The 22,904-nt window shown below is 42.2% G+C and overlaps 1 long non-coding RNA gene across 1 annotated transcript; it reads right to left on the bottom strand.

The window, feature by feature from the left end:
- Positions 1 to 1,289: 1,289 nt before the first annotated feature.
- Positions 1,290 to 22,076, bottom strand: LOC117880080. Its single transcript, XR_004646468.1, has 4 exons — positions 19,229 to 22,076; positions 16,072 to 16,143; positions 6,391 to 6,574; positions 1,290 to 4,535 (listed from the first exon to the last, which is right to left on the bottom strand). It is a non-coding gene; the product is annotated as an uncharacterized LOC117880080 (long non-coding RNA).
- Positions 22,077 to 22,904: the final 828 nt, after the last annotated feature.

The raw sequence follows: 22,904 nt of genomic DNA on the forward strand, positions 1-22,904 counted from the left end.
CCAGAGTCTGGTGTGATACCTAGCAGAGGAGAAACATCAGGAATGCAGAGAATGCCTTTGGATGTATACAGGTAAGGGAAGGGGAATAAATGCAACATGGCATCCTTCCTCTCCTTGTGCTGACAGCAGAGGGATGTGCTTAAGTAGCAAGTGTATGGATTTCACTCATACTGGTCTTGTGGGAAGAGACAGTGAAGGAAGACTTGGGGGGGGATGCAAAAAAGAGGGTCACCCTTGGTGATATAAGTAATTGCCTCTGGATAGGGTAATCCTAGTCCCATGTACTGTTTGCCATCAATTATTTGCCAACATGAACTCAAATCCTGCAGCTATTCCATGACCAATCTACCTTACCTCCAGCTGTTGATTGCAGGGGAAGGAGGCTCCCATTATTATGGTAAGAAAACTGTGTATAAATAATAAAATTAGGGTGGTAGCAAATACAGAAAAGGAGCAAAGTCAACTTTACCACAAAGTAAAGGCTGAAAATTTTAAACAAAAATTCTAAATTATTCAATTAAGATTTCAGTGCCAATTCTGACTCATCTCCCTTCTCTCCCCTGGATTCTTGCAACCTGTTTTCCCGATAAGAACCAGAGGCTCATCTTCCCAAAGCAGGCTGCTAACCTTAACCTAAGTCTTTGCATACAGGCCAGGGCTAGACCATATCCTACACGCTATTACTACAAGCCTGAGTTGTCTTACTTTTATGCATAGCTACTGTTTTTATTACATAAGAAAACTCAATAACCCACTTCATAGAGGGAGAGCAGATGGGATTTCATTAATATTTATAAGAATTGAGAAAGCGGTGAAAGTTATCAAAAGAGAAGAGGGGGATGATGGGATCTTTAGAGGGTACACAGTGGATGGCAAGGAAATGATGCTGTGACCTATAGATGCAGGCTGAATGGCAGTACGTAGGATTCTTCAGCTAATATGTGAAGTGTGGGTGGTGGTATGAAGAGATCTCAAGTCTAAACCTGGAGGCTGAAGGGCAATGTAATGTGGAGGGGGCACAGGTCCATGCCAGGAGAGGTGGGCAGCTATAGAAAGTGGCAGATGTAAGTGTGGTGTTGAAATATTAACTGAGAAGGTCCTGACGTTTTTGTGTTTAAAATTCTCAGCCTTAACCTTGGACTTTTCATTGTTGTAGGAATTTCCTTCTTTTTAATCAATCATTTAATTGTACATAAGGTTCACTTCTGCCCAGAGACTAAATGTGGGAAATAGCAGAGCCAAAGGAACTTGTGTTTTTAATGGAAAGTTAGGAACCTTAGCTATGGAATCACTACCAAATTAGACCCTGGTCCTGCAAGTTGCTCTGAACAGGTGAACCCTCAGGCCTGTGTGGAGCCCCACTGAAGTCAGCTGAGGTTTGCCTGTGCAGATCCCAGAATTGGGACCTAACTCCTTAATCGTAACCTCTTCTTACCCCCGTCTACCTCCGGACAGGCTCAGGCTTGTACACATTATTGTTGCGATTTATTCCTTTATTGTCAGTTAAAACTTTCTTCTAACTGTAACAATTTAATTGATGGACAGGACCTCACAATGTGTTAGTCTTGAATATACAATATCATAATATTAACACACAACAGTTAGTTAAAAACCAGCATCGATTTTAAGTTGCCAGCATTGCATAAACTCTTGCTCCACTTTCAGTCAAAAATGTGAGAATGGCAGGCATAAGGGACAGCACTGAAAATAACAACACCTCGCTCTTATGGAGCACTTTCCATCCATAGATCTCCAGACACCTTAGCAACAGGGTCAGCATCATTATCTACATTTTACAGTTGAGGAAACTGAGGCATAGAACGGTGATGCGAAATGCCCAAGGTCACCCAGCAGACCAGGGATAGAGCTGAGCATAGAACTTCTGAATCCCAGGCAAATGCTCTACCCACTTGGTCACATTGCCATCTCATGTCTACGCTGACACCAAAGGCCAAGAGCCCTTCAGGGAATCTACAGTGGGTTTCTGCCTGGATGCAGGAAGGAGCAGGACACGGTGAAGGTGCACAGGAATAGAGGAAGCTTTTCCTCATATACACATACATGTAGTTTCCTGGAAAATATCCCCTCTAAAAGTTCCTGACCAGGACTGTAGAACAACCAAAATTAAGAATATATCCTCCCCCATTCCCTACAGCGTTCATGTTAGGTTTTAACTGAGACGTAGTGCTTGCTGGGACAGGATGTTTGGAAGTGTTTAGTCAGGTATACATAAACTTCCAGTTAAAGGCAAGATCCTGGTCCTATTGAACAGATTGGAGTTTTACCATTGCTTTCAATGGAACAAAGATTGGAAAGCAAGAGGACTTCTCATATGTCTACAGTTAGGCACATACATAAGTGTTGCAGGATCAGGGCCTAAGTCTACAAGTTACACGAAGGCTGTCAAGACAAAAGTCGTAATAAATGAAAATGCCTTATCTGTGTTATTAACACTAACACCTCAAATTATCAACATGGAAAATATTTACCGTCTAAGTTGCTTTTCCATGTTGATGCTATTCATTTATGTGCACATCATGCAGTGTGAATAGTAAAACTAGATGGTCACTTTCATTTTATTCTCATACCACTAACCTAATGCTGTGCAGTGTTAGGCATCACAAGGGAATCATTTAGAGAAAAGGGGGAAAAGTTTTGAGAAATGTATTATCCCTGCATGAAAACAACTATTATATTAAGTTTGCCAAATCCCTTCTTTTTACTCAACCTGAATTCAATCCTAAATCTAGTTGACAAATGTCCCTTTAAAATAACGAGCATCAGTCTCCGTATATTAAATGAGACTCCTGCACATCTGAGACATGAAAACATACATTAGGGTGCAAGCATTGGAGAAATTTTTAAATTCATTTAAAATTACTATTTCCATGGAAAACTATAACCTTCCATTCTCAGCTGTTGTCATTACAGGGAGGTGGCCGCTGATGGGTAAAAGTCATGCAATCAGCAGTCTTGTATGTCTGGGTTTATGATCCAGTGTCTGGCAGTGAAGGAAAAGATGTGGCAATAAAAATCTTTAACTGAATCCTGCTGTACTAAAAAGGTAATTTTAAAAAATATCTCTTTATTAAAAGGCATTGCAATATAGAGATACTAAATAGAGATGTGCATCATTTCTCTCAGTGCTGAATGGAATGTGTGATATATAATCTGTATATCTACATATATACATAGACAGACCCAGGATAGCACCTTTCTTTTAAAGGTCCCAAAGTGCTTTACAGACAAAGTGTAATTGTTGGGTTTTTTCTAACCATCCTTCACTTTGTAAAATGCTGAGAGAGTAGATGATCAGTCTTGGTTTACTTAAAAATGATTCAACTTTACTTTCAGTTCATTTTGGTGCCCCCATCTAATTTCCTTCCTTCTATGAAGAAGCCCAGTCCCCTGCTTAAGGTTGTTTATTATTTTATCAGAAGAGGGAGGAAGGTGGCACTGGCTGCTGTACAAAGCATCAGTCCAAGAAGAAATAAAACATTGTTAGTCCAAAGTACCACTGATGATTTTAAGATTGGATCATTTTTCAAATCACCAGGGAGATGAAGAGGGAAAGGAAAGGAGACGGCAAAGCTGAGGAGATGGGGAAGCAGAAATACTGAGCAGTCCAAACCGCATGGCAAGTGCCCTGAACCAAATTAGTCCCCACACCCAATTGCTAACCTCTCCCATGCCTCAACACAAGTTGACCTCCCTGGCAATTGCTGAACCCTCCCATGTCTTCTAAAACAAGACCCCAAAACACTAGCCCCAAATGCTAAAACCTTCTCAACACCCAATAAAGACAAGTTCCTTCCAGCCTGACCCCCTCTAATCACCACCTCTGCTGCTGGAAAAATGATTGCACCTTTGCGCAACTACCCTGAAAAATTCACTTTTTTCACTTTGAAAATGAGCATCTGATTGGGCTGGTTAACAAAGGGCAAGGTGTGGGACCTGGCCCTCAGCCGCTGCATCCTGTTCAAGGACCTGCAAGGAAGAACAAGCCAGGAGGCTAATGTCCTGCTGACAGAACTGAACAAGAGCGTTACACCATTGGCATGAGAGCAGAAGTGAAGGTATCTGTGTGGCAGGAGGGATCCACTTCCCGGATTTTAGATTGTTAAATCAGCGCTACCTAGAAAAGACGTCAACTAGGTAAATAAATGGTTGCTTTGCTTTCTAACAGTGACGTTACCTGAGCCATTAACTATCCAATTCCCTGTCCAAACTACAGAGTCCCCACATCAGCAACAACTTATCACTGCATGTGTGTGTGGGAGCACATTTCCTGAGGAACCCAAGCAGGGTGCATAAGGCGGAGGAGAGAAATCACAGGCTGCGGCCACAGATCTGCTCGACATGACAGATGTTCTTGGGGCAGTCTGCAGACAGGATCAGCGACACGACAGATCTTCTTGGGGCAACCTGCAGACAGGATCAGTGATACATCTTCCGTCACCACCATGTCATCCTCAATGCACTGAGACTGAAGAAGCTCTCTGGGGCGGCCATGTCATCCTGGGGGATACGAACGCCTGAGGGAAAGGAGGGAAGAAAGCCTCTCAGAAGAGCGGGAAGAAAGCCTCTCAGAAGAGCAGGATGAGAAGACACTACAGAATGCTCCCCCCCCTTCACTGGCTCACATGGTGATGAGGGCAGGGCTGTGCGCTGAGCAATACTGGAGGAGGTCAAACCGGAAAAGCTTTGTCAAGGAAAGTTTCTCTTATTCCCCACTGCTTGGGGCAGCTTATAGAGGAAGGGGAGGGAAGAGAGGACTTCCTCACTGTATATAAACCCTCACTATTCCAGCCAGCTGTCTTGCTGCTAATGGCTGGGCTTGAAGAGTGACTTTGATGGTACTCTGGGCAGTGAAAGGTGGAAAGACACCAGTGTTGAAGACCAGTTTTCACTTGATGGGTGCAAATCCAGCAGTAACAATCAGAAGGAAAATTTCACTGTTTAAGGAACATGTTTAGTTTGTAAACATTAAGTGTAACATTTTGAGGGTTCCCCCTCCAATTTGCACACTCATAATCTGTCGGTGCAGCTGAGGCCAGCTAAAGATACTAGTACCTGATTTGCAGGTACAATCTGCTATTTAGATGCCCAAGCACTACACATTAAACCCACAAATAATAATTGGGTCAAAATAGTGTCAGCAATTATTTGCATCCACAAAACAGCTGTCTTTTTAAGCAATAAGCGAAAGGGCCTTCCCCCCAGCCCAGGGAATGAGCCATTCACTCAATGACTCTTGCATTGGAAGGCAGAGTTCTAACTGCAGGACTAAAGCGGTAGACGTAGATTTTATGGAATATATTGCTCAATAGGTTATAGGCCACATTGTGCCTCAGTCTCTGCAAACATCCTTTCTTCTTCCCATCGTGCATGTTGTGCAGCAGATGGGCACGTTTGCTGTTCCTCCTAATGCCACTGGGATTACAATCCAATCACAAAAAGGTGAAGAAAGAGATGGGGCCTTTTTTTTTCCTCCAACCACACCAGCCACAAAAGCGGGGGAATACAGAGAGGGGAGCAGGCTGCACCATTCTAGGATCATTACAGAAGAGGGGCGACAATGATCAGTAGTGTCCCAGGTAAGGCTGCTCTGCCTTGTTGCTGATTTGAGCCAATATTACACCTGCATTAATTGCTATGTCTATCAGTAAAGGAGTGACTGTGATTCTCATGCCCAAAGGATCACTGTGGGCTTTCCTCCATTTCATGATAAATTGTGGAGCAACTAGGCAGCTTCCCCGCTGTTCTCAATAGAGTAGCCAAATCTCTTCACTCCTGGCCTGAACACACCACATACTTCAGTCTTAGGCCCCCCCAAGCACCTCTGCCAATATAGTTCCGCTCTGACCTTCTGCATCCCTTGGATACTCCAGGCCTGGACCACTCTCATCAACAGAGCCTGCCAATTTGCAGCAAACTGTGCAGTGATTTTGTGATGTGGATAAAATGTTCTCTAAGAACTAGGCTTAGAATGCTGCACTTCATCCCTCCCTACAATGCTTAACCCCACTGCACCACCCTAATCTCCTCCCCTACCTAAGGATCTCATTGTAAGAAAGAATCAAAACATCTAATCCCACCTCCCGTTCCCCACCCCATCCCCTTTACATTTCTTGAGAACTGCTGATGCAATCTGATCTGGCTGTGCTGCCACCTGCTGAGAGAAACAGGCATTGTCTCCCCTTGCTTCACATTTTTATTGGCCATGTTCCTCTCAAGGCTGTAACAGCATGAGAGAGCCATATACTGAAGTGAGCCCTGAACCCAGGTTCCCAGGGCTTCTGCATGGATTGCAATACAGATTCTCTTTCCTGCAAGGAGATAGAGACCAGATCTGGTTTGGGGATGCCAGGGTGAAGAGAATTAAAGTACCTTGAAGAGGTGGTTCTCAGTGCTGCTTTTCTTTAGGATCCCCAGCTCTTTCAGCTTCTGTCCCATAAGGCTCAACATGAGGCTGTAGATGTTCTCCAGGCTGACACCTGGAGAGCAGAGGCTCAGGCAGGACTTCTGGATCTCCAGGACAGCCTGGTACAGCTCTGCTTGGGGATCAGTGAACCTGAAAGCCAGGGGAAAACGAAGGCGGTCATGTCTCAAATAGGAAGTTCCCAGGTCAGGCGCAGTTCTGAGTCAGGCACAGCTCAGCGCTGAAGCACTGAGAAGAGAACACAATGGCTGTCAATATGAAAGGGCACACAAGGTACTACTGAGGTCACCTCCTTCCCTGCTTTGGAGAGCGGACTCTTGGTCGGAATCCTTGGCCTGAAGCCAAGCAGGGCAAAGTTGCAGTTTGAAGGGAAGGACATGAGCAGAGAGACACTGGAACCAACCCAACCATCACAGGGACACTTTTACTGGAAACTTCCTGACCTGAGACTGGCAGCCACTCACACATGGACTAAACACCTGTTCCCCTACACTTGACACACATGCCTAGAGTCAGCACCTGCACAAGGAAAAGCAAGACCCATCTCTGTGACTTTAGATTTACCTCCAACAGTTGCACTAAGGGGGAAATAAAAAAAACAATCGCAGAAATCATAAAGTCAATCTAGATACATTAAAACTATCTAGACAGCAAGTCTGCATGTGCACACACAGCTAATCAGAAATGAATACAGGTACACATTCCTCACCTTCTCTGCAAGCTGGTGTGTGGTGTATTACTAACTATGGGCATCCTGCCTGCCTCTGCTGGACCAGATGCAGGTGATTTCACTCAAGTAGCAGAAGCATGCTCATCTCTACCAACCAATAAGACCATTTCTCCATGAGCAAAAGCAGAAGGGTCAGGGCTTCTCTCCTCCCGACCTCTTTTCCAGCATTATGTTTGTGAGATAGTGGTGTGTGTGTATGTGTACGTGAGATAGTGTTGTGTGTGTGTACAGAATCTCACATGCATATATAGGGACAGCAAGTAAAATGTAAAACTATAAAGTAATTTTTCCCCAGGATGTGTTGTCATTGCTTATTGGCTCCTGTTGGAGGCTGACTCCCTTCAAACCCTCTCTATGCTCTGCCAGTATCCTCTAGCCAAGAAGGGGACCCAGACCTCCCACATATGGTCCCAGTATTTCAGACCCCTTCCCCAAATTAGTAGGGGGTCAACATACTGCAAGCGCACATTTCCTCCTTCCTTCCCTTGTATAATTTGGACCACCACTAATGCCAGTGCTATGGCATTCTGCCATTACAGGTCTGGGGGATGGTGCTAGAGAAGAAAAACACAGTGGGATTCAAACATCGGCCCCATAATGTGCAGAGCGGCACATTACAACAAGGGGTCATGATGACAACCTTTCCATGCCCCTTTTAACCAGGCTGGGGTACTTTTGTGTACCACTCTCCAAATCCTCCTCTTTCATTTTTTACTCACAGGGCCAACCTAGTGTGTGTTCAGGGGTGGAGGGCTCAGCGGTTTGATTGTTTGCCAGGGTCATTAAACCTTGACTGCCCAATTTGAATACCAAGTCATGATACTTCAGTCTTCCATTTAGAGATTACAAACATCTCTACAGCAACCACGTGCCATGTCACGAGCTGAAACTTGTGACATCATGCAGGGAAATAAGCAGCCAGAGCACAAAAGGTTGTGTCATTACACAAATATCCCTCAGTAATAATTTATTATTTTTATTACAATAAGCCCCTAGAAACTCCAGTCACGAACCAAGATCCCATTGTGCCAGGTGCTCTACAGATACAGAAGAAAAAGCCCTCCCTGACGCAAAGCACTTACAAATGAGTATAAGCCAAGAGACAACAAACGGACACAGGCAGCTAGACAGGGAGTATCTGGAAACAAGGAGACAATATTGACCAACATGACAGACAGCGCACTAGTGACTTAAATGTTGTCAATTTTTTTGTAGTCATCATGGCAAAGGGGAGTTTTAAAGAGGTATTTGGAGGAGGATAGTGCATTAGTTTTGTGGCTATTTACAGGAAGCTCCTCTTAAGTGTGAAGGGCAGCATGGGAGAAAGCACAAAGGTGCTTTTTTGAAAATTTAACAAGCAGTTGATCGGAGACAGAAGTTGACAGCTCAGTACTGAATGAGAGGTGACAGGTAGAGTGGGGAAAGGCCATGAAGTGCCTTGAAAGTGAATACAAGCATCTTACATTTGATGCAACAGAAAAGGGGGAGCTAGTGGAGGGATGCAAAGAGAGGGGTTACTTGGTCAAAGTGACAGGCTAGGACAGGGGTCGGCAACCTTTCAGAAGTGCTGTGCCGAGTCTTCATTTATTCACTCTAATTTAAGGTTTCGCGTGCCGGTAATACATTTTAACGTTTTTAGAAGGTCTCTTTCTATAAGTCTATAATATGTAACTAAACTATTGATGTATGTAAAGTAAATAAGGTTTTTAAAATGTTTAAGAAGCTTCATTTAAAATTAAATTAAAATGCAGAGCCCCCTGGACTGGTGGCCAGGACCCGGGCAGTGTGAGTGCCACTGAAAATCAGCTCTCGTGCCGCCTTTGGCACGCATGCCATAGGTTGCTTACCCCTGGGATAGGAGAACAATCTTTGCAGCAGCATTCTCAATGGTTAGAAGCAGGATAGGATTGCATTTGTCAAGGTCAGAGACAAGGATATTGCAATAATCACAAAGTGAAATGATGAGAGCCTGGACAAGAGTTTTAGCTGCTTGGGTAGATGGGAAAATGTTTTTCTTAAAGAATCTGCAATATTTAGATATAGTCTGAATGTGAGGGCAGAGAGAGAGGTCTGGGTTGAAGATGGTGCCAGGTTATGGGCCTGAGTGACAGGAAGGTAGTATTGTGATCAAGAAAGGACATTGGGAGAGAGATTGTGAGCTTGGTTTTAGCCATATTGAACTTGAGCTGATAGCTAGACATCCAAGAGATGTCAGAGAGACAGGCTGAGATTTTAGTGTGGACAGAATGGGTCTGGAGATGGGTCTGGAGTTGAGAATAACAGGAAGACAAAAATCTGGAAAGTTACTATTTTCAGGTAAAAATTCTATTTCTGCATCTCCAGTACACCGCTATGGAATGATTAGGGGTCTTGTGACATCACAGGACTAAGACACAGTATCACTAATCACATTTAAGGAATATTTTGGTGCCAAGGACTCTAGTTCCCAATATGTGTCTCCCATAATGCTTAGAGGAAGTTTTTATGGCCCTCAAAAAGAAGAAGAATGTTAATAGGGAGAGTGTTAAAAAGATTCAGTTAAATTAGTAAAAAGCATGTATTGTACTCTGGTCCCTGAATGACAATGGATAATCTGCGAACAATAGGTTGACTGTAAAAGCTGCAGAAGCTACCAAAGTAGTAACACAAATGCTTCTGCATACTAAAATCAATGAACTCCTACTGATTCCAGAAATCCATGTCTGTTCAGTAACACAAGAGGAGGCCGTTCCAGACTGGTGCGTGGGAGATACTAAAAAACTGTTTAGAGATATTCTAATACCTACAACTCCTATATGCTGGTCTGGAATGCAGCACTCTCTCCAGCAGTCTCACATTGAGAGAACGGGTTGGAAATTAGTGAAGAGAGCCTATTCTCAGCACTATACTCAGAAGGTATATCTACACTGCTCGCTAAGCTCGGGCTCTGACTCAGGTTTGAGCCCAAGCCCTGCTCCCGTCTACACACAAGTTAGTCTGACTTGGGTCAGCAAGTACTCAGGACTCGGGTCCTAGTACCCTTCTAGGAGGGTAGGTCAGAGCCAGAGTCCCACTGTGACTCAGGTCCATGCCCTGTCATTTTGCAGTTACTCCTGGGGGAATTCTGCACCACTGCATGTGCACAGAATTCATGTTCCCCACAGATTTCTTTGCTTCCCCACAGAAAAATAACTTCTTACAGGAAAAAAGAGGAAAGCTGCAAAAGTGATCATGCACTCCTCCCCAACAGTTCAGGCATGTCGTTTCTGGTGCCTGGAGTAACTACCAGAGAAGTAAATCATGGCAGTGGGGGGCAAAGCTGGAGATGCCCCGTCTGGTGGCTCCTACCCTGTGCTGGGCTCAGCTGCTAGTCCCAGCTGGGCTGGGGAGGACGGGATTTCCTCTTCCCCTGGAAGGAGCAGCGAGGGAGGAGGAAGTGATGAAGCTAGCAAACTGGGGTAGGAAAGCCAGATGGTGAGGAAAGGGCTCAGGGAAAGGCAGTAAGGTCCGGGGGGAACAGGTCTGGCCTGATGGTTAGAGGGTCCCTGAGCTGCAACCCAGAGTAGAAGTTAGTCCCCGGTTCCTCTGCCAGCCACTGAGGGAGTGGCACTATGCAGCAGTGACTGGGAAGACTGCCTGAGAATCCTGGTTAGGAAAGACTACTGCCCAAGATTGCTGAAGGAAGATTTTGATACTCCCGAAGGAGGAAATGGATAGTGAGCTGCCCGGAGGGCTGAGTTACGAAGAGGAGGCTGCAGCTCGTGGAGCGAGAAAGGGACTGCAGACCCAGAGAGAGAGGAGGAGAGACGGCATGAAAGGGGTGTCAATATCACAAGCTAACCCCAGAGTGACCAGGAGGAGGTACCATCCTAGAGGTGCGTCAAGCACCCCGTCACAGGAAGGAATCATTCTTAAAACCACTTTGTCTTGGTGAAACACCAAGGAAGTGAGGCGAAGACACTAGAAGGCCCAGACACCAAGGTCATGGGTGAAAAAACTATATACATACAACAGCCACCTCCTGAGCCCTCCTCATGGAAACTATGGCAACCAAGGTAAGATCTATGGATTGACAGTCACATAAATATGGAGCTCAGAGGATCAAAGGAAGCTTGGTGAATGGACCAGAGAGTCTCTAGGTGAGAGCAATGTGTCTACCTGGGCTCTTATAACTGACACATTCCTTTAAAAAAAAAATAGCAGTTAACGGTTGCCCAGTTACTAAGTGCCCTGATAATCTCCTCCCAATAGTGACAGGAGCAGAGACATAATTTCTCCTAAACTTTTGTGCACCCCGAAAGAGCCACCCCATCCAAATAGGCTGGCATCTGTGATCATCACTCTACATCAGTCAGACTCCAATAGAGAGATCCCTTTTAATGAGGGACTCTGAAAATTACCAGGACAGAAAGGGTTTTACAGAGAGGGAAATGGGAAGTGATTTGTCCAATGCTTCTGGTGGGCTACAGAGAGGAAAAGGGACAGCTAAAGAGCTTTAGCCCAGGGGACCATCTTTGTTTTCAGGACATCAGAAAACCCAATGGGTGTATTCCCTTTCTGACAGGGCAGCACTGTTGGGACTGAAACCTTAAAACAATTTCTATTTTTTCTATTCCCTGCTCTCTCCTGGGATTGAGACACTGCCCTCAGCAGCGCTGAGATGGATTCTGAGGTGCACCAGGTCAAGGGAAGCCAAAACTTCAGCACACGTTCACTTCCAAGTCCACAAAACAGTTCCGGTGCCCAGTTCCACAAAACTCACTTTTAGATTAGCCAAAGAAGAACTTTGGGGATGCCCCAACTCTGTCTTCCTTCCCCTGCCATTCATCTAGTTAGTGTGTCATTCCTCTGGAGCCCAGTTTTCTTGTTCATTGTAGTTTGAGCTTCCAGGAAAATTAAGGTCTGGCCATCAGACAGTAAACAAGATATTTAAAAATCTACCTTTCCATTCCAGTTGGTTTAACTGGAATCATGTTTAAAAGTTTTGTGCTAATCTTTTCTTTGTTCTAGATTAATGAAGTTTTAACTTGTTTTGTGTATAATTAAAAAAAAGTTTACAGAGAACTTTTAAAGCATATTTAGACATAGGCAGTGTTATATGGACTGTAAAAGGGAGATAAATTTCTGACTCAAAATCAGTAGGTCCATTCTCTAGTAGAAGAGGGAGATGGGGTGGAAGAATTCTCCTCTTGTCAGACCCAGTGGTTGATTTTTAGCATTACTTAGAAAGCAAATATTTAAATTCAGTAGCTTTCATATATTTCACTTCCTTCCCCGACATTTAATCTTTCCACAGGGAATTGTTTTAGTTCAAAATCATATCCATTTTTCTCATTGAGCATGGGGAAAGTTCCAAATTTGACTTCAGGCCTTTTCTTGCATCATGGTATTGTTTAGAATAGCTGGACAGGTTGAAACTTATTTTCGGTCAGATATATAAAAGTATGAAAATATTGGTTGTACCAGGTTACAGGGAGTTTATTTCAATGTTTAACAGTTGCAGATATTCACAATATTTAACATGTACATTTTAATCAGGAGCTTTTTGAATGACTTAATAGGTGAGGAATCATCGTATAGGTATGGTCAACCATTTACTATGGATAGTTGAATAACTTCTCAGGAATTCAGATGTGACATAATAGTGCACAAAATAGAATACACTTTCTTCATAAAACTCATGTAAGCCCAAGCTTTACATTTCCAAATAGGCTATACAGAGGGTTTTGATAGTGCCAATTTTTCATATAAAATTACACAGAATAATTATTGATGTTAATACCTTATTAAATGGGGAAAAACTCCCTGTATCGTTATTGGGTAGAATAGGTTAATATCCTGTCCAAGATATTATATCCAATCCAGACATATCCCTTTAATTTAAATAACAATCTTTTTGTTAACCTTTATAGAATTGTCGCTGATTTCTTATGGAGGGGTAAGAAACCACATGTTGCTTTAAATAAATTCAGTTGCCCAAAAGAGAAGGGTGATATGGGCTGATTTCAAAGAGTCCTTTTAGGTGATTCTTCTAGAATACATTGCACATTAGACTTAAGAGCCAAAGGATAGCACTTGACTGAGAATACAATAATTTACATCTCCTCTAGCTGCTTTAATAAAGGCTGGATTTTGCAAGAGTGATTATTTGTATGTTACAGCTGTGAACCATCCCCAAATACAGGTACAAGATACAATCAAAATGTGGCACAAGATGAGAAAGGCCTCTGAATAAGATATAAAACTTCATGGGTGCTGTCAGTATTAGGAGATCTGTGTTTCTCACAACGACTAATTGATCCTGTATTCCAAACATGGACAAATTTGGAACTCTGGACCTTAGACGGTATTGCACTATGCAAAAAAATAGAAAGCACAAATAGCAGATTGCCCACATGTACAACATAGAATTTTAAATAAGCACAAGCAACACTATCTACAGCTCAGAAGCCACATTTTAAAACATTTCAATACCAACAAAGGTCTACAGGAACAAGTGTTGTAATAATCAACTTTTTAATACAACCCACAAAGGTTTATCTCAGCAGCTTATAATGTACAAATTAACCTTTCACAATGGTACATTGTAGGAGCCATCACCCTTTGGAATTAAGATTTAAACATCAAACTTAACCAAAAACAGCAGTTGGATGCTATATAAAACACATACTGTATTTCCAGAAATAAAACACCTTATGCAAAACCAGATCTACGGTTATTGATGGTTATAGTTATTCATTCCTGTTTCCTAGTTCCTTATTCAAAAGGTACACAATAAAAAAAAATTGTAAATTTAAATTTTTAGAAATTTCATGAAAAGAAATATGATTGAATTTTATAGCAATGTGTGTGTTTTTAAAGATAGGTTTTTCTGAGATGAAAGCAAGACCTCCATCCCACATGTGTAAATTGCCTCTTACTTTGAATAAGTAATTGAAATTTGATGATATTTATAAAGGACAAAATCTTTGTTGGGTCACCCCAAGTGACAGGTCCCTGTGACCATTAGACTGTTTTGAAATGGCTGGCACATGCCACTCCTAAATCCAAAGCTTTATATTTACGCAATATGGTGCCACATGACACTCTCCATCCCACCTTCCATTTTGCAAATTCTCTTTTGAACAAGAATCTGTCTTAGACTGGCTAAGTATGCAAGTAAATACTTCTATTATTATATATGGCTATTTATTAATTTATTTTAAATATTAATGCTACATTCAAATGACATGGAAAAGAACAACAGAGAGGGTCAGATGACAGTTTTTTCTGGGGTTGGGTATTTCATTCTCCGAATGGTATTTGAAAAGATGCAATCCAGTACTTTGACAGAATAAACAAATTGCATCTTGTTTTCCTTCAGCTTACCTCTATCATGCACAGAAGTCTCTAGTGGAAATACCCAAAGGCCAAATTTTTCAGTTTTTCTGGGACCAGATTCAATTGCAAATATAATGTGAAAGATGCCTGATTCACCATAAATGAAATGTTGTTTACTGAACTGACAAACCACTGCACTTATTTGCTTTGATGCTGGAACTGTAAAATAAGATGCACTTATTTAGTAATATAACACAGAATATTAATCGAGGAATTGTTCCTTTTGTTGTTAGTGCTGACTGTTCCTGACACATTCTTAAGGATTTACATTAGAAGACTCTGCTTTGCACAGAATGGACGTTTCATCATGGTCTAGAATTCCTGCATCATCATGGTCTAGAATTCCTGCATCATTTGGTGTTGTCTGCCTGTCCATAAGGAAGTTTATATGGTCTGTTATCCCGACACAACCAACTACTACACCAAACATTTGCCTGTGGGGAGTGGATGGGGGGGAACTAGCGAAGGGATGGGTGCAGGAGGGCCAGGAGTTCTTTTCCATGTAGCTAGAATGTAACAATATTTAAAATGATGTTTCAAATATTGATTAGTTTAATAGAGGACCTGAACATGGTTTGCATAAAAAAGCTGAGTTTAAGTAAGTAAAGGTCCTGTCATTAGTAATAAAGTTGTTGGGATAACACTGGAACTCACAATGTTTCCATAAGCCTGATAACACTGAGCGCTGGCGTTTCTATGATGGTGGAGTCGAGGTATGACATGTGGCACTATACTGTGCAGAAATAACGCTTAGGGGGCAGGGAGTGGCTTGTGCCAGCAACTTCAGAACAGTTTAACAGTCACAGGGACAGTCACTTGGGATGACCCGAGAAGGATTTTGTCATTTACACATCTTCAAATCTCAAATAGTTATTCAGATTAAGAGGCAATTATGCTATGGCGATTTGGGGTCTTGCTTTCATCTCAGGAAAGTATATTCTTAAAAAACATGAATATATATTGTTATACAAGTCAATCTCACTATTTTGGTGAAATTTCTAAAAACATAAACTTGCACTGATTTTTTTTAAAAGCGTGGCTTTTAATAAGGAAGGGGACAAAGGAATCAACTTCAGCCTCCTCCCAGGATCTTTATAGGCCTTAGGAGCTTTATTTCTCCTAAACTACGAGACAATATGTCAAAAAGAGCATTTGCAATAAGTGTAAATTAGAAGATTCCTTCTATTTTCATGCCATATGCTTATGTCCACCAACACAAACTTTTGGGGCAGAAGTAATACACACAATAAAGGAGGTACTGTAAATTGTCGCTCTTACACAATGGCGCACCTTTGGCTTTGCTAAGCATTTGAAATGTTATTAAATGGATATGAGTCCTTAGCTTAACCCTAGCCAGAAATGCAACCCTGACAACAGGGATGCATTGCAACAGGGCCACCACAGGCTGAATACCTGACCCTGATCAGAGTAAAGCTCATAAAGGAGCAAGTCCCAGCAAGAGCAACACAGAACTCAGACCAGTTCAAAAGGGAGCGGGAAACTACAGTTGATTATTGCAAAATAAACAATAGAGACTTACCCCTACTGTACAGTTCTGTAACCACTGCATATTATTATACAGCTATATCACCACCTCTGTTCAGATTTATCACTGGAAAGAAAAGAGGAGGAAAACAGTTAACCATATTCTTGTCATATGTGCAGTAAAAACTGTTCAGGGGAAAATAGCATCTCATGCACACCAATATGAATGTAAACAAATTCAGATACAGTCAGGGGTGCTGGAACAATTTTTATAGTGGGGGTGCTGAAAGCAGAAACCATGTATTTGGTTATTACTACTTCAAACCAGGGGGTGCTCCTGCACTCCCAGCACCCCAAGTTCCACAGGGCTGCTGTCCTGAAACAGCCCCACCCCCTCTGCCCTCTGGGTTGAGTCTGAAATAATCTCTCAGAATGGCTGTTCAGCAGCCTCTTCTGACCCCACCCCCAATCTCAGTTAGGCACCATCCACGAAGTTCAGAGAAAGCCCAGGTGAGGCATCATCTTGAAACAGTGGACCCTTTAAAAGGTTACATTATAACCACCCTGAGGTGAGAGTCAGTCCTATAGGTGGAACAGAACAAAGGAGGATACTAGTCCTCTGTCTTGGTGGCATCCAGAGTGCACAGACAGTGCTCTTACACTGACAGAAGGAACACATGCTCACCATCATCAAACATGCATAGCCTACTAAGGACCTTTGTGCTAGTCACAGTGACCACAATTGATTGCATCACACCCCATGTCATGCCCACCCAGTTACTGATCATGAAAAACCACGAAGGCTCAAGGGTAGTGACTGATTTATCGGGGATCGATATATCGTTCCCCGAACGCGCTCCCCATCGACTCCAGAAACTCCACCGGAGCGAGCGGCGGTAGCAGAGTCGACGGGGGAGCCGCGGCCGTCGATCCCGTGCAGTGAGGACCCAAGGTAAATGGATCTAAGATACTTCGACTTCAGCTACGCTATTCACGTAGCTGAAGTTGCGTATCTTAGATCGATCCCCCCCGAATATAGACCAGCCCGTAGAGTCAGAATAATCCTCTCATCTGACAAACAGGTTCAGGTCGTCTATCCTGGCCTCCGTCCTAGACAACTCAATTTGTGTATTTTAATAACCGGCTAGATTAGTTAGTTATTGGTTTGGTTGAAAAAGTTTTATTTGCATTTTTTTAAAAGACATTTAGCCTTGTCATATGACATGGTATCAACCCTGGAGTAACATAAGTGACTGGGGCCAGAGATTAAATTCAGTGTTTTATACTTTTTTATGGAAATGCCAGTCATGAGTTTTGCACATAAGGCAACCTCTTTGTTACGCAGGAAGAATACAATGTACTAGCTCTGAACCTTGCTGACTTTTTGATCAAACAGCTACTTCTTTTTCACAAAACAATTTTTACTGCAGAGGTCTGTCAGATGCTGAGGTGGATCAGCCACCTTGAGCCTTCGTGGTTTTTCATGATCAGTAACTGGGTGGGCATGACATGGGGTGTGATGCAATGTATCCTCCCCAAAATTAGAGAAGTTACTTTTAATTAGAATTTAGGGACAAAAGAGAAATCAGGCATAATCAGTGAGGGTAATTAGCAATTAGAACAAACTACCAAGGTCAGTGGTGGATTCTCTATCTCTTGATGTCTTCAAGACTTGATGTCTTTTTGGCAAATATGCTTTAGTCAAACACAAGTTATTGGGATAACAGGGTGAAATTTAATGGCCTGTGATATACAGGTAAGACTATGTGATCTAATGGTTTCTTCCAGCCTTGCACTCTATGAAAACTATGAATAGAGTATAGAATGAATTGTCTGAGAATTTACAAGTAATTCTTTATTAGTTTAAGAGTTCACATTCATTCAAAATGGGTGCTTTAAGAAATTTTGCATTTGGTGCCAGACCATTTCTTGTCCTAAAATTAATGATGGAATAAAACAAACAGTTTTCCAAGTTACCACATAATTAAAACTCATTAAAATCTTGGCCACAGATTACACTGGAAAAAAAATAGTAATTGTATCTCACTGCTATGATTATTTTGGAAACATGAGTGTAAGTTAATAAGTAAGGTTGCCCCATAATTTTCCTTTTAATCGGACTTCTGTAAACTTTTCAATCTGTTCAGTCTTCAATCATTTTTGAAAAACATTTGGAAATATAAATCTTAGCATGCTTGTATTTTCAAAAATACTTTTGGGTTCAAAAGTTATAGTTTTTAAATTACAGCATTTTTTTTTTTAAATCACATTTTTTCAGGCAGCATGTCTCATCTTTTTGCGGGCACCCTTTTGGTTAAAAATCACAGCAAGCAGACTCCTCAAAATGTACATGCATTATTTAGTAAAATTATTTGAGAAAAATTACCTTAAGATGGAGTTAAAGTTTAGAATACTTAGCAGTAATTTAGGGTAAATACAGGGATGTTGTAATTATCCCAAAACTAAGCATTATAAATCCAGGAAATTCAGAGATCAGGTTAAACTTAAGAAAAATCCAAAAATGATCAGGAATAAAAATGCACACAGGACACCAAAGCAACCTTAACTCTGCCCTGTCAGAGACTCTTCAAAATTTCATAATACACCACTACCCCGATATAACACGACCCGATATAACAGGAATTCAGATATAACACGGTAAAGCAGTGCTCCGGGGCGGTGGGGCTGCGCACTCCAGTGGATCAAAGCAAGTTCAATATAACGCGGTTTTACCTATAACGCGGTAAGGTTTTTTGGCTCCCAAGGACAGTGTTATATCGAGGTAGAGGTGTAATTGAAACTCATTGCATAGGCAATCTTTGAATACGTAGTTTTTAAGATTAATGATAAATTTCCCCATTATTAGTCTTCATAACTAAAAGTTTATCCTTAGCAAAAACTTTAACTCGGCCCTGTAGTGACACCATAGGAGGTTGGGGGGACAGAGAGAGAAGGAGGAGGGGGGAGTGCCTTTAAAAATCAGTTTAATCTAAAGTTGGTCCACAAACTTTAAAATACCTCAGTGGTAATTACACGTCTTTTGCGTGGCTATACTCACCATGGTCACGCTCATACAACCATGAACACCCCGCCACCCCAGCCCCCAAAAACCAACCAAACAAACAAAAACACACACACACATACAAAACCCCCAACACATCTTCTGGATTTAAAAAAAAACAAAAAAAACAAATACAAAGCAAAATACATACCAGAGATCAGCACAATAGGAGCCTCAGTGATATTATAATGAATCTTCCAGCCAGGAGTAGATCAGTGTGATGAATCTGCCGAGGATGAAGCTGCTGCTGCTATTCTGGATCCTGCTTGGGAGGCTACAGGGCAGCCACGTGGGGAAGGTCTGGGGTAGTTAAGAGGATGGTTGGAGACCTGAAGAGTCAGTGATGGAGGCAGCTGTTTCAGGTAGCAGCTCAGGGTGACTGAGCTGAGAATTCTGGAGCTGCCTATGTGTAGGTGAATCTCTCTCAGATTAAGAGTAAGAGGGCTCCCGTGCATTGTGTCAATAAAAATATGGTGTAAATAAACAGGTTACGCCAGAACTGACTCCATTACATCAGTTTCTTTCCACCTCTTGCAAGGCCCTAGAATCAACCACTGTCTTGCCCATGGGCAACAATATATAAATATTCACCAACGGGGACAACCAGGAACCTGATAGCACATCAGGATAACTGTGTAGCAGTGTAAATCAATGACTTAAGTCAGAGAATTAAACCAAGGCTGCTAAATGGCCAGACTTTGTCAGGAAGAGATAAAAAGGTGTTCAGGAGCTTTTCAAAAACCTCTGTTTTTATAAACTGAGTCTTGAATCTGGCATACACTGACCATGGCTCAAAAACCTGCCCCTGTGAGTCCACAGATGTTTACAGTTATGGTTTCTCTGAGCATACACAGTAACATGCACACATCCAAGATTAGGATGTAACCCTACTAATTATGGAGGTGCTGGTCATATCTCAATAGATATGGTTCAGCTGAGCCTTGCACTTAAAGCTGGGATTCAACATTTTGTATTATATATGAATACAGCATATCCTCCCCAAACTTACCACACTTACTTGCTGGGGTCTACTCTGCTTAATCTAACTTCTGCCTGTAAACCAGTGAACTCTGGGGTTCATCTTCTCCTTGATGAGCAGTACATAGAGAGGGAATCTTGCTCTGCTCTAAGCTTCTCGCTGGTGTAGGGTTGTTCATATTGCTGCACTTTATTTATCCAAACTGCAGCAGGCAGGCTATCATAGCCACAAGTCTGATTCTCCACAGTGTGGAGAGCCTGCAGAACAGACGATTGGCAGTAGTCAAAGTCCCATGAACTATGGTCCAATTTGAGCAGATCTGTGCATAAGATCAACATTCCTACTAGGCTCCAATAGAGACTGGATTTTATTTCTGTGGTACCTTCTTGTTCTTTTTATGGCAATCTTCATCTTTCGTTAACGTTCCTGTGAAAAGAACACTTTGTACCTGATAGTAACCTTATCACCTCCATGTGACCCAAGGCCTCTTGGAGCCAACTGGCGGACAGCACACGAGGTTCACAGGGTTTATATGCACATTAGTTCACCGAAGGGTGGGAAAAGCCTGTACAGATAATTATTAAGAAGTGATGTATCTATACTGAAAAGTATGTTCTTAAAGACTTGGGATTAAGGCAGATCACCAGGAGGTAACATACCTCAGGAATGTTCTTTTCAGGCAGGTGATAACAGGTGCCTCTCTCCCGGTCTGATATGTTCCTTGTCTGCCTTACAGCGTACGCCTATCTGCATACTGACCCTGATGCCATTTGAGAGATTGAGAAATCCACAAGAGAGGAAAGCCACAGGAAGAAACAATCAGTGGGGGTGAGGTCCTGTTTATGAATAAGGACAAAGGATTGTTCTGATGTACCTAGGGGTACCAATTAACACTCTGGACCCATTACCGAGGAGGCAAGCTGACAGCATGTTATGCCTCATGAAAGAGGGGTCACAGCCAGCCTGGCTGTAAAGCTTTGGTAAGCACTACTTTATTAGACAAGAGAGTCTCTTGTTAATTAAGTCTACGCTCTAGAATGTATTATAATTTTACACATAACCATTTTTTTCCCCAATACTTCTACTTGCTATGACTTTGAATTGCTATATTTTGTTAAACCTGTTCCTGATTTCACTATAAACAGTAAACGGAGCAGTGATCTGAGGTGTAACTGGTAAGCTGGGGCTGTACTGTTTCTTTGGAAGCAGCAGATCTGGGAATACTGTGAACATCCAGTGGACCAGGGGCTGGACACTCCAGTGGGACTCTCAAAGAGCTCAGGGTTTGGAGCGTGCCTTTCACTAAACTGTAGAGAGACAGAGGAGCCTATGCAGGCTCAGAGGGAAGTGCTTGTGTTGCCCTTGGCTAGTGGAGTAGGGAAGCTGACCCATGCCAGCCAGACAAGGCTTACTCACGCTAAGGTCAGGTGGTAGCGAGGTGCCTCACAACCCTAGATATCCCAGGAAATGTCAGACCCCACCACACACACCCCTGGTCTCTGATATCTTCCCTGTCTCTGTATGGCTTTCTTCTGTGTTTATCATATCTTAGTGCCTTCTTACTTCAGCTTTCTCTCTGCACAAAGCTCTGGTTAGCAGAATTATCCAGATAGGAATTAATTCCCTTCTTGCTGAAAGCTATTATTAATTCCCAAACAAAACAATATTAAGATTGAGTTAAGGCTGAAAGTCAGATCAGTAACTTAGGCATTATAAACCCAAGTTAATTTAATTTAGATGTACATAACAATAAGACACCTATATAAGGTTCTAGACACAACCATAATACAATAAAATCACAGTTTAAAATAAATCCAAATATTTTAAGGTATGGAAATGAACAGTTACGGCAGCCAAACAACCTTAACTTTGACCCGTAGTGACATATTTGGATTTCTTGTAAGTGTGATCTTCACTTTTCATTTCCTGGCTTTATAATGCTAGTTTCTGATACAATTACAACATCCACATTGTCTAGGGAAGTTGTGGAATTGCCGTCACTGGAGGTTTTTAAGAACAGGTTAGATAAACACCTGTCAGAAATGGTCAAGTTATTAATTAGTACTGCCTTGAGTGCAGGGGACTGGACTAGATGATCTATTGAGGTCCCTTCCACCCCTACATTTCTATGATCTCTATAAGGTATTTTATCCAGTTACTGATACATACTCTCAACCTTATCTCCACCCTAATGTGGGTTTTGTAGGGAATATACTTATTTTAAAATTATTAAAAATGTCATACATGAACCTACTGAAGAAGAACTACAGAGAACTGCACCATGATATCTCTAATGATTGGAAGATAAATAATATCAGCCTTAAATAATTTTTTGAATTTTAACTTTTAGGACCAGATTCATTGATACACTCTCGTTGCTTTCTGCCACTCTGGAGCAGCATAAACAAGCCATAGTGTATTGGCCAAATAGACCAGGTTATAAGCTGCTTTGTGTCACTAGAACACCACAAAGCAGCCAGAGAATACACCTGGCCTCCATGTTCCCCTGCACAAATACACCACAATTTCCCCTTCTCCTGTTCTCTGCTCTCCCTTGCATCACAATTTGCCTCTCCTTCAATTTGTATCTCCAATTTGCACCCCCTGCATTCTTCTCAGAATACATGCTGAAATTTTAGGGAGGATATGCTGTATATTTCATAGATAAGTGCAAAATTCACCTCAACCTTAACAATGGAGCTGTGACCAGTGCCTCCATAATACTAACACAATCCTGGAAAACAGGCTGGGAGCACAGGCCAAACTGTATGGTAACTATTGGATTCGAAATAGCTGCCATCCATTTGCCAATCAGAGGACTGCTCTGTGGGAAAGTAGAATGGGAATG

The sequence above is a fragment of the Trachemys scripta genome, chromosome 1 (assembly GCF_013100865.1).
Source record: "Trachemys scripta elegans isolate TJP31775 chromosome 1, CAS_Tse_1.0, whole genome shotgun sequence".
NCBI lineage: Eukaryota > Metazoa > Chordata > Testudines > Emydidae > Trachemys > Trachemys scripta.